The following is a 17695-nucleotide window of genomic DNA, read 5'->3' as shown; positions in this document are numbered from 1 at the left end:
AAAAGTGATGATAATTTCTTTACTTCCTTTCTGATGAGTCTTAGCACAAATTATTTCCTTTTTGTTTCTGCTGGGATAAGGTGTGAGTTGGAAATCCACACTTAAATCTTTTGTTTTTGAGATAGAGCAGCCACAACTGTATTCAACTTGTCACATGGTTTATAGATCCACACTTCAAATAGCCGTAGTCATTGTTCCCGAGATCTGATTTCCTATAGCCCGGATGAAACTGATATATAAATATGTATATACACATGTAACATTTTGGATTATGAAATTTCACCATCTGCTGTTTTACATAAACAGTGCTCATATTCCACCTCTGATGCTTTATGTCATGGTGTCCCCAGATTGTAACTTATGTGCAGCATGTGGAAGCTGGTGAAGGAGTGACTGTACTTTTTGTTCTCCTCTTATCTAAATACACCTTCCTTCCAGTAAGGTTGAGGTGCAGAATGCACAGAGCAGAAACACCATGTATTGTAACATTTATTTCTCACTTAACTGTCTTTGTTCTTACATATGTAAAACAGGCAGATTGTGTTTACTTTGGTAAGCAACTTTACTGCAGGGTCAAGTAGAAAGAGAAGATTGGCAGGAAAGGAGCAAATCTTCCTTAAACAAAAATGCAGTAATTAGCAAGTGTGGCAAGAAAGTGTTGATAAACAAGGAAAAGGTGAGAAGTGAAAGGTAGACTTCAGGGCAGTTCATTAAGATGGTAAATGAAGAGCAAACCAACATTTCTGCAAGCATTTAGCAGATGGGAGGGTATTCTGGGAGCATGGCATTTGTTCAAGCACTGAGTAAAAGCTAGAAATACGTGGATTCACAACCATTTTCTAAAGGAATTTTGGTTTATTTTCCAAAAGCAAGCCATGAGGAAGACATTTATTTTTTCTTTGCCTGCATTTGTCTTTCTGCTGCTTAGGAAAACTGAAATTGCAAGCCTTCTTTTCACAACTGGAGACACCAAACCCACCTCAGCTTTTTAATTGCAGGTGCCAATGCAATGATTCAGTTAACCTGCCCACATGGGCCAGTGTGATTTGGGTCCTGCTGTTTGTGTATTCTTCCAGGGGGTTTCTTCCCACATTTTTGCAGGCACCCTGGGGTGGCCGCTCAGGCTGGTGCCCGTGGGATCATTCTGGAGCAGAGGAACTACTGGGCTCCTCTGAAGGCCAGCTCAGAGCTGTGATGGGCTCTATCTCCTACAGTTAGCAGGTATGGGAGTGGGCTCAGGTGAGCCCCTGAAGGATGGATTAGTAGGTGGATAAAATGCAGGGAGGTGACTGTTCCCCAGTGTTTGTCCATGTGTGCTCTGGGTTTCTGCAGCTGGCTGAGGAGCTGAGCCCATGTGAGAGATTTGGGTAAGACATCTGAAAACTGACTTCTTGTTAATGAAGGGGCACTGCTCCATGGGTGTGTGTGTGTGTGCGTGTGCGCTGTTTTAGCTGATACTGCGTAAAGCTCTGTTGAAGACTCCTGAAGGTCTCAGTCCTGGGCTTTCTCCAGAGCTTTCTTGTTCCTAACATCAGAAGACTTGCTTAATAACTAATGTCATCACCCCCATTCTTTTCAAGACTGAAACATACTTGACTCCTTGCGGTGGGCTGCTTTATTATAGTTTCTGTCTGGGTTTTCTGGGGGGAAGGGGTTGGAAGTACTCCACAGAGGCAGGATTGCCTTCCAGATGTTCAATACTTAGAGGTTTTCTTTATGATTAGGAGCAAGAGACTGATGTATGTTATGAGGAAATGATGGATTACCTGGCATGGCTGGAGCACTGGGGATTTTCTCACATCAGGATGATGGTGATTGTTTTTTTGTTGTTGTTGTTGTTTTGTTTTTTTGTTTTTTTTTTAATCTGCAGCAGAGGAATTTCTTGATGCCTGACTGGAGCTGGCAGGTAAGCTGTGGGACTGGCTTGCTGCTGGCTGTGACAGGTCTTCCTAGCTCCTGTCCCTGCTAAAATTTAGGCTTTAGTGGCTTGGTGAAGACATGCTGTCAGGATGATGGAGATAGTGAGATTATTAAATGAGGACATCTTCTACTTGCTAAATTGTTGTATTCTCATAGGAGGCTATGTGAGCTCTGATTGGCCACCCCTTTGTCAGGGTTAGAGGTAAAGCAGAGAAACAATGAACAAGGAGGGGGAATGCAAAACCCAGCAGTGTTTGTTTTCCTGAGAAGCTGTGGTAGAGGCCAGGAAGGATGGTGGGAATCACATCTCACTCTGCCTGCACTGCTGGCACAGTGCTGGGCAGAGGGTGGATTTAATTGATCCCAGCACCTGCTAGTTCCAGAGGACTGTTATTAGCCTTGGTGTGTGTGAAGCACAGAACATCTGGTGTCTTGTCCCTTGCTTGCCATGGAAATGATGAAGTTATTCTGTGTCAGGCTGCTCTCTCCTGTGCGCTGTTCTGTGGCCTTACATCCCACACTGAGGGAGGAGAGGGCTGCAGCATGGGGGCTGGAATTTGGATCCTAAACTTGATTATCCATTTCTCTAGAAACTAGGCTGCAGTTGTAATTTATATTAAATTGCTCTTTTCAAAAGGAAATTATGAAACTGGTTGGCACTAATTGCAGTGCTGTTCAAATATCGTGGTTGTGTTAGAGTGACTTGAAATCCTGTGCACTCCATTTGTTATCAGCTGGGGAGCTGGAGAGGGAAGGAGCCAGAAAATACTGAAAGGAGCAGAAATTAGGAAGGAAGAAAGTAGCTGAAAAAAAGGAATGAGAAAACGGAAGAAGGGGAAGTAATCTGTGTGAGGAGCAACCAATATAGTAAGTGTAGCTGTCCTCAGATGACCTTGAGTGTGCTGCATTTTTGTTGGCCTGCTTTGGGCTGGGTCCAGTCCCCTCCTGCCTGAGGATCTCTGCACTCCCAACAAAACAGTTCACAGAGCCTCAATTTACTGCTGGAGGGAGCCAAAAGTGTGGCAACCTTCGTTTCCCATCTCCTTCCTTTAACTAAGAAAACCTAACTGAATTCAGAGCATGGCTGCCAGCTGCTCATGGGTGAAAATGTGCTCCCATCTCCCTTCCTCTTCCCTAGTGTCTGTGCAATTAAACAAACAAGCAAACAAAAAAAACCCCCACAAAAAAACCACTGTAAATAAACTCCACAATACTGAATAACCTTCTCTAACTAGGCTGGAGATAATCAAGCTGAATTTATTAAGATCATCTTGCCAACCAAGTGAGCTGATTACCAATAGGAAGAAATTAGTTTATTATCTGATTTTAGAAGCTTTAATAATTTCAGCCATTGACTTTATAGTCAGCCAAAAGAATTATTTCCATTATTATCTCTAATAACTCTGGAGGACATCTTTAAAGTTTTTTCCCATGAATCCTACTTCAAATGCTACTGCAGAGATGAAAGGAACAAGCTTAACCCAATGAATAACTGATAAACCAGAAATATCACTGCCTTGCTTCGAAACATTGCAGATCAGAGCTCATCCCTGGAATACAATCACAGTGCATGCTATCTCTGGCCTTTATTGGAAGCAAAGCTCTTTTATGATACTTTGTCATTTGTGACAGTTCCTCCAGAGACTTCATTAGGATGAACATTAATGTGGCTGAATCCAGGAAACTGCTTTTCCTGACATAATGCATCATATATTACAACACTGTGCCAGTGCAATAGGGAAGCTTTATGGTTGTTTAATGCGTGTGTGTGCGTGCTGCAAATTGCATCACTTCTTAATTCTCTTTGTAAAGCAGTGTCATTTTTTCTGAACTGCCACCACTATAAATATATGTAATGGGGTGCCTCAACAGCTGTTTTGTTCAACATGCCTATGATAAGTCTATATTTATAAGTTAGAGTTTGTAGCAATGGAGAGATTTAATTAATTCATATCGTTCTTCAAACTGTGAGTGTGAGCTCTTGGGTTTTCCTCCAGCTCTACTGGTATTTCCTAGAGTTTCTTTTGCGTAAGACGCTGAATTAGGAATGGAGGCAAAGGAAAAAAGGAAGCAGTGGCAAAGAAATAGAGGTGGCTGCCCCCTCCTTCAACCTGTTTGCACACAGCTGTGTTGTGCAGATGAGGTAACTTCGACTGCAAGGTCAGATCACTCTTTCAAGCACAGTCACAGGGGAAGGCTAGGGGAACGGGTTAACTGCTTCCATGCACAAAGCTAAGCCCAAACAAATCTACTGCAAAGGAACCCTGTAAGAACTGCCGCCCCACCTGCAGAAGGTGTCAAAACAGGTTTTTTTAAAAAACACATTTTGAAAATGTGTGGTGATCCCCCATCTCTCAGGTACCCAGTGGCATGGGTGGCTCCGAAGGCCAAGTGCTGGGCAGCAGTGGCACTGGGGACACACAGGTTTGTGCTCCTGCTGCCAGGAGGAGGGACATAGACCTGCTCCCAGACTGTCATCCCTGTCTGCAAACAGAGCCTGGGGCTTATTGCCCCATGGTCCCCAGGGATGCTAAAGGTGAGAGGGAAAGAGAGGAAAAAGAAAAGCATGAAGAAACTTTATCAGTTAATTGGTGACAGCCTCTTTTCTTGACTGTATTTGTTTAGGCAGGAGACTTGCCTCTTTCCCTGGAGTGCTCTGGCAAGTGAAACTCTTGCAAATAAAGCAAAGGATCTGCTGAATGCACAACCATGCATAATTTAGTAACGTTGGAGCCTTCTGCATGTCTCATCACAAACTGGCATTCAATAAGTGTTAGCACAACTCCTTTGTCAATATGGATTTCTGTCCACTACTGCATTTTTGGTAAGATGTTGACATCATACCCCTTCAAGGAATTAAAAACTGACCATCCAGAAGATTGTTAATAGGGCTAATGCTTAACAAACTTACCTGTTCATACATACACGTTTAAAATAAAGAAATATTTGTGAATTCTTGAGTGGGTCTACTTTGAAGGATAGTTTGAATAAATAATGGAAGACTAGATTTTTCTTGCATTCACACTATTCACCCAGAAGACATAAAGACAAACTTGATGATAGAGAAAAGAGCTTGGATGGTGGAGGGGAAAAGACAACTCTTCTTTCATTCTAAGAGAAAAAAATACTTTATGTATCTGGACTAGGTGTTTGAAAAGAAAAAGCTGTAACTGTAACTTGTGATTCTCTATGCCCATCAAATAGATGTTCCATGGAGGGATGAAGAGAAAAAATTACTAAAACTGGTGTTAATATTTGCTTGGAGTAATGGAATATTGTGCAATATCACCTGAATTAAAATCAAGATTGTAATTAGTAGGTGTTTCATTCTGTTCTAACAATGCAGAATAATTAATTCTTCTTTTTCACCCCACAAATAGTAATTAAAGAGAAATATTACATGGCTGCACCTGTTTTTCATTATATGCTTGCCACCGTGAGTGAACCAAATCTTTTATTGATGAGAACAGCCGCAAGTTTGAGAACTGAGCGAAGGGCATGAAACCCCTCTGAGGCTCCCAAGAGACGTGAGAAATCTGAAATTATTAAAACATATGGTGGTACATACTGGTTCCCAGCAGCTCCTACTGTGGTTGTGATGCCTAATTTCTCTTAGACTTTCAGCTTTTATAAGTATTCTCAACTTGTATGGTTATTTCCCCCCTTCCTTTAGTAAATCTCTTGGGACAGGGTGTAACCATGACACTGCATTAAGTGAATAAAGTTTCTGATTGTTTCCCATCCACCTTTCTCAATGTTTTCACTTGATAAGTATTCTTTTTAATTTTAATAGCTTAGGAAGTGATGCACTTGGAGGAAGTAAGAGCAGCATGCAGATTCTTTCTTGTGCCTATGCTTATTTGTGAGGTGAGGAGCCAGGTCCTGGGAGACGGTGGGAGGAGTAAGGAGTAGGTTTGGATTACAGCCTGCTCCAGGATACACAGATGCTTTGCCAAAAAGCAAAGTTCAGAAAGGTATTTAGGGACGGAAAAATTGTAGAGTCAGAAAAGGCATTGCTTACTGTGATAAAAAGAATCTTCAAGTTTGAGACTTGGTGAGTCAAAAGTGCAAATTATGAACTTCCTAATCAGGTGGTCACCAGCACTGCCCTGCAGTATGCCTAAAATACTCCCTTGAACAGAGTTTTAGAGAAAGGAAAGGAAAGAGGAAAACAACCCTTGAGTATAGTTTTGTGGGTTTGTCCTTGTGCATTATTTGTCTTTGTTTTCATACTTGTCCTTAGTAACCTGACCTAGTTTATACTTTTTATGTATTTACTCCCTGTGGCAAAACCCAGAGTCCACAAGATATCAGATGATGCACATCTTCTTCCAAATTTATTGTGAAATGATTGTCTGGAGGCAAATGATAATTTCCACAACGGCTTTGAAAGATTGAGAAAACCCGTTTCACACGGCAGCAACCTTGACTGAAGTAATTGCTTTCTTTGGCTACTCTTTGCATGAGCCCCTAATGGTTTCTGCTCCTGTAGTTTTTCTGAATCACTTGCTAATAGTTGCACCATGTCCTATTGCATTATTATTTTGTGAGGAAGAACTGGATGAGACGCCTGTGTTTGTGTACAGTGCATGTGTGGTGGTGGTGGCATGCTATGGCACATATTGGCTGTCCCAGAGCCTCAGAAGGTGAATCCTGCTGCAGGAGAAGTGGGGGAGCCTTTGGTGCTTCCCCAGGACAAAAAGCATTTTAATGGCTGGGTCCAGAGGGGTAACATTGTGATGAATGTGAAACAGGAAATTTTATCCCAGTCATAGTTATTTAACATACTTGATATTTTTTAGGAAAAAATCCAGGGAGCGATTCTCACTCTTTAAATAGATTTACATCTAGAGAAGTGTGTCAGAATATGTAAATAACTTGGATATGTTTGGTAGCTCTGGGGCTGGTAAAAGTCCCAATATTTTAAAAAGCCAAAGATTGGAATCTCTGGCTGCTTCACATCCTCTTTTGCAGGTCCCTACCACCTGAAGAAATAAAATATATGGTGTAACATACCTAAAACTAACACAGCTAAATCTACATTCAGTAACTCTAGTGTCATGCTCCTGTATGTAATTTGGATGTTAAGCATTCTGCTAGTCATTATGCAGGAATGACACTGCACAAAGTCAAGCTGAAAATCACTTGGAAAGCTGATTTTTTTCTGCAACTTCTACAGCTTATTTTCTTTTCTTGTTAGTTTAAGTATTTTCCTGCAAGAAAACTGCGTGATTCAATTGCTGTGCTTCTCCATTGTTTCTTGCTTTGTGATTTCATAGCTGTTCCATCTTATCAAACTGGAAATTTCATTAGGGAAATTTTGAGGTGTTTCTTTTAATTAAAGGAGGTATTATAGTTGGTTGAATTACAGCTACTAATTCCCGTCTGTAGTTGTGGCAGTTTAATGAAGAGCAAAATTATCTGCACGACTGCAGAACCATGAGATATAATCTTCCAGCCTTCGCAGGGTAAGAGCTGTGGCTGGGGTAAATCAGTGGAAAATCAGCACCTTGTACTGTGAGAGGACAGATGAGAGTAGCCAGATAGAGTGGAAGCAATCACAGGTCTTCCTTGGCTCTGAGTTGACAGTGAAATGTCACTAATGGTGCTGATAAAGATGTTTTCCCACAGATCTCTTGTGTCCAAGACACACTGTTCACCTCACTCCCATCGTTCAGGACCCAGACTCACTTTACCTTTCTGCAGCCACACTTTGCCACACTTGACACTTTTGTCGTAGTTTATGCTTAAGTGTTTAAAAAAGTTACTATTTGGGGGTTCTCCAGAAGCAAGTTTAACTTGCTTCTGGAGAACTATGTCTGTGTGATTTACCAGTCTTGTTCATGTATATTTTATTGATTTGTAGACATTGAGGTTCCCATAAAAGATGTATTGACCATTATGACCAATGGTAATTTAGTTAATCAGAAAGAGAGATAACATCATATCAGGTTAAAAACTTGATATTATGGAGGGGAAAAATCCCCTGACAGAGATAAATCAGAAGTCAGACACTAGTCATCATCTTGCTGACCTTCAAATGAATTTGTAGTCCTAACCTATTATCATCCCAGTATGAATAAATATCAAAGACTTCCATTACCGTCAGGCAGAATTAGTGATTATCCAGCAAGGACCAATGTAGGAAAGTTTTTTGTTTAAAGGATATAAGAATGGGTAATTTGTTACATGAAGAATAGAATTAGAACATTCCTTATAATAGTTACATAGTTATATATGTTATAATAGTTTTATTATTTTTATTTTTAACAAGAGTGTTCAAACTTGTTTTTATTATGCATATACACAAACTGAGCAATCAGTTGAAATGGTGAATGTGTGATATAACTGGGCTGAGGGGGCCCACTGTCACTGTGGGCTGGCAGCACCCCCACCTCATGCTGCTGGGAGTAGTTTGGGGACTGGCAGGGTTAGCTGGACCACTCGTGATCCCGGGAGAGCCTGAGGTGTTCATCAGAGCCCTGTTAAATGTGAATGGTGTGAGTGACCCAGGTGATGAGTTCCCATCAAATTCTCTTTTTTTACGGGATGAATGAAAAGGAAAATTGATGAGTCTACAATACATTTTTAAGCCTGCTACTGAGCGGAATGCTGGATCCATTCAATAATAGAGCTGATATATTGAGTTTGTCCAGACCTTATTCTGTGATGTCTGAGTGTATGGTTTGACTTGAAATCCTCTCCAGTAAATTCAAGGCTGTAAAACTATAATAGGACCCGAGAGCAACCTCCAGTTTCTAAACAGCACTAAAACGTGTGTTTTCAGAGATGTTTGCAAGGTACTGATCTACAGTGTGTATCATGATCATGATTAACTTCAGAATTATGTAGATATTGACCCGTTAAAAAACTCATAACAAAAGGTGAAAAATGTGGAGAAAATGTGGCCTGTGTCTAAAGGATTTAGTGGAACATTTATGTAAATATTTATACAGCACTTTGCCATTAGATTTTCCAGTTAATCTGCTTTCTCTGCTAATGGCTCTGAGCAAAATCTCTTCCAAGAGTATTTTCCAATCAAAATTAGTGATGTATCTGGCCCATTACTCTTCCTTCATAAATGATTAAAAAGGGATTTGCAAGAATCCATTTCTGAGCAGGCTTTTTCCTCCTGACCACTTTTCTCATGGAAAATAAAACAATGAAAGACAACACAAGTTGCCAGTTTCTGGGAATTCTGCTTGGTTTGCTTGTCTTTTTGCAATCAACTTTTATTTGCAAATGAAAAAATCCTAAGAATTTAAAATGTCAAATCATCTGCAGTTGCCCTGTAGAAGAGTTTGTTCACCTGTCATCCTTTATAAGCATAGGAACATGGATTTCTTTTACTCCTGGGAAATCTTGCCAATTCTAACACTTTCCAGTGAGATTGGTAAAGGGGTAGCCTGAGGTTAAACTTAAGAATGTATTATTGCATTTGACACTTTGCACAAACGTTGTGCTTCATGTATATTGAATATTGAACACAAGGGATGGGCCCTTTGGCACACTGGATGAACCTGGTTCATGCCAGAAGTCCAGTTACTACCAGCAGAGCAACTTCGGTGTGAAGTTCAGCTGAGGACCAGCTAGAGGCTTCTGCATTCAAATAAAAATTTGATTCTTTCCTTTGCATGTGAAGAATAGTTGTGGTGACAGACATTTTGACTCTCTGTACTCAAACACCCTTCTAAAGCAGATGTTAACAGCCCTTTTGGTTTGGAAATGTCTTTCTCTTACAGCAAGACTGAGGATTAAACCTGAGGAGGGCCCATGTAAAACCCTTTCACTTTCCAGATTCTTTTCAGTCAGACACAATTACTGGCTGAATGGGGGTAAATATTTTTAGAAATGCTGAGACTTAAAAGCTGCCACAAGGCAACTTTAAATGAAGCATAATTGGTCCAGGGATTCTCACTGGCAGGCTTGTTTGTGGCCATGGGAGTGGGTGAAGTTGAGTGCAGCTGAGATAGCTAGGATGGTAGGACACATCCATGTGAAAGAGAGAACCAAGGGACCCCAACACAAGCCATGAGGATATTTCTTCCCCTCTCTAGTCAGCGGGAGGGACCACTGCTGTGAAAGCCATAGCGCTGTATAGACCTGGCCAAAAGGAAAAGGTGTCACTTGGTCTGCCTGGAGTTGGAGCATTTAGGGAGGGGTACAGGCAGAGAAGGATGAATACAGGGAATTACTAGACTTAAAGATTTTCTTCAGGTTTGAAAGACTTGATTTTTATATTCTCAGAATACGTTGCCTTTCTGTCACCTGTATCCACAGCCCTGGGCACCCCAGGCTCACTCAGCATCAGTTGTGCTGTTGCGACCGTGTCTTGATTTTCCGTACATATACCCACTGTACACAGAAAATGGCTTTCAGTTAGATTTATTGGTCCTGTGAAGGCTCAGTCCAAGATCTTGAGAGCAAGAACATGTATTGAAACCAAATGCTCAGTTTAAGCAGTCACTGGCAGCAAGTACACTGTATCTGACTGCAGACAGTGCATCTGCTGAGGAGTCAGATAAACAGGTAGCTTAGCAACAGAGAACAAATTGTGGGAGTTTGCATTGAAATGGCACAATCTTTAGATCGACTTGTACCTGTGTGAGCCAAGTCCCTGATGTACTGGGCTGAGCCCTCCAGCACCCCAGCCTCACTGCTGCCTGGGGCTGTGCTGAGTGGTTCCAGCTTTACTGGATGCTGTTTTCTGGGATGCATTCAATCAGTTCCACTTTTCCATGGGTCTGATAAGAAGTACTTATGTCCATTTCCTGCCAAAGGGACCCTGTCAAGAACAAAAACCTCCATAGTATTATCCACCTATTCCTCAAAGTGATAAACACTACGATGAGCCTACAGCATTGCACTGTGTGTCTGCACAAATTCTTGTAACAGATGTGCTGAGGCTTGGAAAAACTTATTTTAGATAAGCTAAATAATCTTTTCAATTATCTTTTGCTGAAAATACTGTATTTTTGTAGGCATTCAAGAGTGTTGTGGCATAAAATACTAGCCTAATTATCATTATCTTCTCTATTATGTTTACTGACATTTTTTGGAGTTGTCAAATATGTGTCTATTTTGTTATTTGGGAAGGAGTCTTCAGGCAGCTGTATATTTTGTTTCTCAATCATGTAATTTGATCACTATTTGATTGTAAGAAACTGTTATCTGAAAGGATAGCAGCAGCAGCATCTCATGTGTTTTTATTAGGATTATTTCATGATGCCAAGAGCAGATTTTCTCAGATGGCTCCTGTGTCCTGGTGGGACTAGTGTTTCCCCTCTCCTGGCTCTGCTTGAGCTCGTGGCCATGTACTTCTGGGTCCTGGGGCTCTGCTTAGGGTCCAGTCCATGGGTGAGGCTGTGCCCTTGCTGCAGAGCATTCATGTGCATGTCCCACCCCTTGGAGCTGATGCTCAGCTCCAGGCAGCCCTGAGCTGATTACACCAAAATGCAGGGGGTTTTCCCACAACTTTGGTGATTAGGTACAAGGCTGATGGAAAATCCCCCCAGCTGCTAATGTTGCAAATCACTATTTGCCTGGAATTAAGAGTTTTATTGCAGCAGGGAGCCAGCAGAGGGGATACATTTAAAATTCATCCCAGTTCCCTCCAGAAATACTTCCTTGGATCTGGCTAGCTGGAGAGGTGGGAGTTGTTTCTGGCTGCTGAATAACAATGAGATAGGTGCTGCAAGTGCTTGTGTCCATCTCAAGTGGGGGGGATAAAGCATTGTGCTTTCAGCATCTGTATATCCATTTACTTAAATTATCACTAAACCTCATGTCACCCTGTCTACTCCATCGCATGTTATTGAGTGCTCCAGCTGAGTAATCTCATTAGAATTTGTCTAGTTTTCACCTCCGGCAGCAGCCATGTACACAGCTTCTGAAAAGGTTATTCACACAATATTGCATGACCTTGATGAAAGGCTAATTTGATAAGAATTCAATTTAAAATTCCATTTGTACTGACAAACCAGGATTTTATTGATGTCAGACATTTTCAGCAGTGGAAGCAACATCAGGAGCGAGACTGCATTGTTTGTAGGCCTGGAGGTGGAGAAAACAGAGGATTTATTGGAGCTGCTTTATCCAAGGGTCAACACACCTTGCAGCAGTTTAGTCTAAATGCCTCAGTAAACTGTTCTTAAGTTTTCCTTCCTTTATTACCTTATTTTTCTTTCCAGTTTTCTTGAGGTGGTCTTTGTGGTGGCAGGGCTGAAAGTGTGGCTGATGGCAAAGGTTTCCCTTGTATTTCCAAGAGCAGCAGAAAAATGGGACTGAAGAGGCACAGCAGCCTGTTGCCATTTCTTCCAAATCCAGAAAAGCTCAGCAGCAGCAGCACAGTCTGTTGTTTGTATAAAAATGTGTTAGTGCAAGGCAGGGCTTGCCTGAAAAAGGCACCTGAAATCCTGGGACCCCCTGGGGAAAGGGGCTGGCACCTGGCACCAGCTCTCTCCCTCTTCCTCTGACATCTTCTGGGCTTTTTGGTTTGTTTTGTTTTTTTTTTAACCTAAGCACAGGGAAGGATAGCTTGCTTAAAAAGATGACTCCCAGTGGTACAGGGCCATGTATTCTCCCTTTCTCTTCTGTCTGTTCAGCCATGAGGTGTCTGAGGACTCACCCTGTGGCACAGCCTGGTGTGTTCCCCAAGAAAGGCAGCAGTCAAAGAGGAGAGGGAACAGCATTGTCTCTGTCCACATGTACAACCATTAATTTAACTTATCTTCTCCTATTGATTTAAATCTGATCCTGCTGGAGAGGAATTTAGCTCTGAAGCTCTTGGCACACTTTCACTTTCTGCTTTTATCCATTCCAATCACACATTGTTTCAGGTATTTGATTTTTAAGTTGCAGAGTGATTACCTCAGGCTGGATGGATTTAGAAGTATCTTACTGAAATATCAAGGGTGTGTGGTGGCTTTCTGGGTACAGTTGTCAAATCCTGGGAGAACATTAAAGGAATAGACAAGCATCTGCTACACAAGCTACTGCAAGTGACACCTGAGGCTGTGCTGGAGTCTGTGTGACCATCTCAGGTGGCAGGAGTGGCACTGGGTGGGGATGTGTGCTCTGGGATGGGGGTCCCACCTGAGAAGTGCTCCCATCAGCTGCTAGTGAGCATGTGCTGTGGTTACTGAACCCTGAGTGTTGCAGTTCTAAAGCTTTATTATAATTATTCTGAGTTAGTACCTTGGAAAAATCAAATGTGCTTTGAAATTATTGATATCCTCTGCAAAAAAAAACCCAAAAACCTTCAAAATAAAAAGCCAGCCTTATCTGACTTAATTTCCTTTTGCTTTGATAAGGTTTGCAATAAATTACTTATTTAATGGATAGCATGAAACATCACACAGTGATAGTTCAAACATTCTAATGTCTTGATCATTTAGTACTATTTTCCATTTTTTTAATGCCATAGGCAGAATTTTAATTATAATATTTACGCAAATTGTGTTTGTATAATCATATTTGAAAGACTGTGTGGATCGAATTTTCCAGCCAATTTATCTAAATACAAGCCTTAAACTTCCCTTTATCACTGTCACAAATACTCTTACTCTTAATTTGTCATTTCAGGCCCTTGCTATTGCAGTATCATATAAGGCTCAGTAATTATTTGCGGTCTCCAAAAAAAAAAAAAAGGACTCAGAAAGCCATTGTAGGAAGACCAAGCACATGTTTATCTTTGGCTGCAGAAAAATTTCACAAAAAATTTTGCATTGCTTTATTTTTTTTCACTACTCCACAAATCTGGGTTTGCCCATCATGCTTACCCCAGAAGACAAAACCCAGCTTGCTGGAGGGCTTGTGGCAAGGTGTTTGTGAGAACCAGTGGTGGCACGCAGGTTTTCCTTACCTCTGTGACTCTTAGGTTGGTGGTACAGGAGGTAACATGGGGGATTAGAGTCATCAAAGAGTCCAGTGCTTTGTTGCATCTCTCCAGTTTCTTGTGTCACCCTTCCTGGAGGTGGGTTTAAATGAGCCCCTGGCTTGAAGTAAATTTCCAACAGAAGCAGCGGTTTGTGGGCTGAAATCTTTATACTGTGTATTTTTGTACCAAATATTAGTAGAGGTTGATATATGTTGTGATGATCTCAGAGGACCTGCTGTTTTTAAGGAAAGACATGGAATATTTGCAAATTCCTGAGGATTTGCAGAGTTCTAAATGTGCTGTGACAAATGAGAACATGAGCCTAGAGTCAGAGAGGGATGAAATATTCTCAGCTTTTATCTGCTCAGGAAAGGCTGATTCAGTGGGAATGGAGCTCTGTCCCCTCTGCCACCTGCCCTGGGAGGTGCAGGCTGGAAGATAGCTCTGTGGAGCTGGTGGTGAGGTGCACAGACCTTGGCTGTGATGATGGCACTGGGGATCTCTTGTCTTGCTCTCACTTCTTTCGGAGTCAGCCCAGGGTTGAAGCTGTGTCCCCCCTGCCCAAGCCTGCTGCCCTACCATGGGAGTGGTGTTCTCCTGTTCACAGTCTCCATGGGCAGCTGTTGTTGTCTCCCTCCAGTGGGGCATGGAGCTCAGATCCTAAGGGAACAGAGATGCTCCCCTTGGTGTTGCTGGGGTGGGGAGCAGACCCCACTTGAGCAGCACCAGCATTTCCTCAGGTGCTGCAGCCCTTGCCAGAACATCTGGTGCTCCAGCTCCCTGTGCTGCCATTTCCCACTCCTCTGTCAGGGCTGCAACATCAGCAGAGCCCAGCTGGAAGTGTTGGCCTTTCCAAATGGGGGGCTCAGAGGAGCAGGAGATGCGGCAGTGTTTTCCCCTGGACTCATGGCTCCCAGTGAGCAGGTTCCAGGCTGCCCAGCAGTCTAACAGCCCAGGAAGGCTCCCGAACCTGCAACAGCCAGCCTGATCTCTGTCCCTTCTCCTAAATCTGCTTAGAGTACCACATGTAAATCCTCCATGCCACATTAGTGTGTAACCATGTTCATTAGCAAATGACTCCAGGGTTGTCTAAATGAGAAGAGTAATTAGGCAGATTTGTGGAAGACAAAACATGTATTGATTAATGTAATGATGATGCATGCAGAATAATTTCAGACTCAGAAAATAAAAACCAAAGGGGGAAAGAAAAGGCAGCTGTCTTGTAACTAAGGCATAAATCACTAATAATGAGCTTTCTCTACCTTCTGAAACTCCTGGCATTTATCACTGCTTCTCTGTATTTAACACTGCAAAGAAAGGAAGCAACCAGTATTTTTATATAACTAAAGGAAATTATATATCCAATACCTTTTAATGTGATTAATAACTGTAGGGGGAAACTGTTAAGAGCAGCAGTTAAAAGGGAATATTATAGTACCATTTGGACTGAGTTAGATAACCAAGATTGTATCTGCCCAGCTGTGAATTCAGGACAGCCATGTGGGTAAGATAGAACTGTGCTCTCAGCTAACGAACCACGTAGTATCTGGAGAAGATAGCAAGCCTGGCTGTGAAGCAGGGCCATGGTGGTATTTATTTATTTGGCTTTGCCTCTGATCAATAGTGAATTTGCACAGAATCCCAACTACATAAAAAAGATGCCAGTATATAAACCATGAATATCATTCTGCAATGAAAAACAGATACTCTCCTAAATGCATTGTGCAGAAGAGAAAAATAAATATAGGAGTGAACTTTTCACTTGGTCACAGCTCAGTGATCTGCACCAATTAAAGAGAGTGGAATCAGGAGGATTAAAGCCAGGCTGGGAATGGTTTGCAAAGGGTTTGGATGCTGCCTTTGCCCCCATGGCTCTGCTACCCCTGGAGCTGGCAGGGCTGTGGCTGCTGGATCCATTGCTCCTGTTCTCAGCAAGCAGGAAAAAAAGTACCTCACCAGGCAGAAGTGCACTTAGGGAGGCTGCATCTATGTCTTAACTGTCTGCTTGAATTGACACATTACGTGGAGGAAAAAGAGCACTAATATGCATGAGAACTTCTGTTAATGTAAAATAAAAGACAACACATATAAAGAGAGATGCTTTAGTTACATGATGGGTATACTAAATGGAACAGTTATGTCCTGGCTCTGGCTCAGTTTTCTGGAGGTATAATTTGTATGAATATATGAAGGATAAACTAACAACTAGCCTGTGCCTCCTGCTTTCTGTCTCCAGAAGGTACCAGTGGTCTTAACCAGCAAAGTGCTCCCTTAGAGCATGTTATGCTTTAAAGTTAGGCAAGAGGACAAAGTGCTGGGTAGATACCTGTTGGAGTAGTGAGGCAAGGGATCTGCAGCTGAGTAGTGAGAAGCCCAGCAGGTGGGAATCTGTGGAAAGCTGTCTCCTGCAAAATACCTGTTAATGCTGGACCCTAATGACAGCAGCCTAAATACCTACATCTTTATTTATTTATGGGTTTAATTTAGCTGAACCAGGCAGCTGATGCTTTTAATTTTTCTTCAAGCAGAAAGCCTGCCCCCATCCCTGAACTGACTGCCACCACAGCAGGCTGTCCGCACAGATGCTACTCTGCCAGTTTGTTTTTCAGGACACAAAGCCTCCATACACTGGGTGTGGATAATTAGTGACTGCAAATCTTCACTCTTTAAAAGGAGATCTGCAGTGTAATTTCCTGTTGCCCCCAAAAGTATCCGAATCAAGGACCCAAGGGAAGTTAAATGCCAAGCACCACAGCCCAGGTTTGCAAAAGCAGCCAAGTGGGTTGAGGAGGAACATGACTGCCTTAAACCTGGAGACATCAAACACCCTGAGTTTCTCTAATGCATTTTAAAGTGCTGTGTTAGCTTACCACGTTTTGATATGTCCTACTAAGGTACCTTAGCAAACCCTTCACTGAAACATGGCCTAAAAAGGTGGAATTCAATCCAGGTGGTGGAATTTGCCCAGTCCTCTTGTTTTAAGCAGTTAAATGACTGAGTAATAGATCCATAAAGGAACATCTTATTAGCATAATCCAGAATGGAAGAATACACAGATCAGCCATTTGTTCAGTGGATATCATTTAGGCTTGCCATCCATCTTAGTCAGAGAAGATGCCTATTTTAATTTATCAGTGCCTAGAGGGGAACTCCCAGAGAGGGAAGGGGAGAGAAAAAAGCGGTCCACAATGGGCATTCTCCTGCTTTTGATTAGCAAAGCTGTTGTCTAATTGCACACACACCTAATGCAGCACTGCTGCAGCCGTGGGCTGGCCCATTTCAGTGTGGAAAAGTGGTGAGTAAGCAGAAACACCCAATTATGAAAGCATCAACCACTGTAAAACTGCAAGAAGACATGAAGAAAAACAAGGAATGGAATGCAGGTTGTAGATCTCCCGGAGAGTGAGAATTGGTGGCAGTCCTTCTGTGGAGGGGAGAGATGGATCAGGTTGGTGGTGCAGCTGCCAGGCCCGGGGAAGCCATGGGCATATTCCCTTCTCACTGTGGGACCCCCTTTAGGGGTGTCTGGGAGGCAGTGAGCAGGATCAGGAGTGCAGCAGATACGTAGTGGGAGCTGCCACAGGGACCCCTGCTATCTCCCCCAGCTCCTGGGAAGGGGGAAGAGGAGCAATATGTCCTGGACTTGGCAGTGTCCTTGAAGAAGCCTTAAGCTGGACGAGAGACTCGTGCTCTCTTTAAAACTGATGGAGACATAATTTGGATGCAAAACTTGTCACCAGTATTCATGTCCTTCATCTCAGATGGCTTTTATCGAGCCAGATATGAAATGATCGGAAATGGGAGAGTGGCAGATTTCTAGAAGAGACTTTTGAGGTTAGTCTGGGTTTTTGCAGAGATCTCTGAAGATGACTGAGAGAGTCACAGTCTGAATGTACA

This window comes from Calypte anna, chromosome 19 (assembly GCF_003957555.1).
Source record: "Calypte anna isolate BGI_N300 chromosome 19, bCalAnn1_v1.p, whole genome shotgun sequence".
Taxonomy (NCBI): domain Eukaryota; kingdom Metazoa; phylum Chordata; class Aves; order Apodiformes; family Trochilidae; genus Calypte; species Calypte anna.
Note: the sequence above shows the minus strand (reverse complement) of the source record.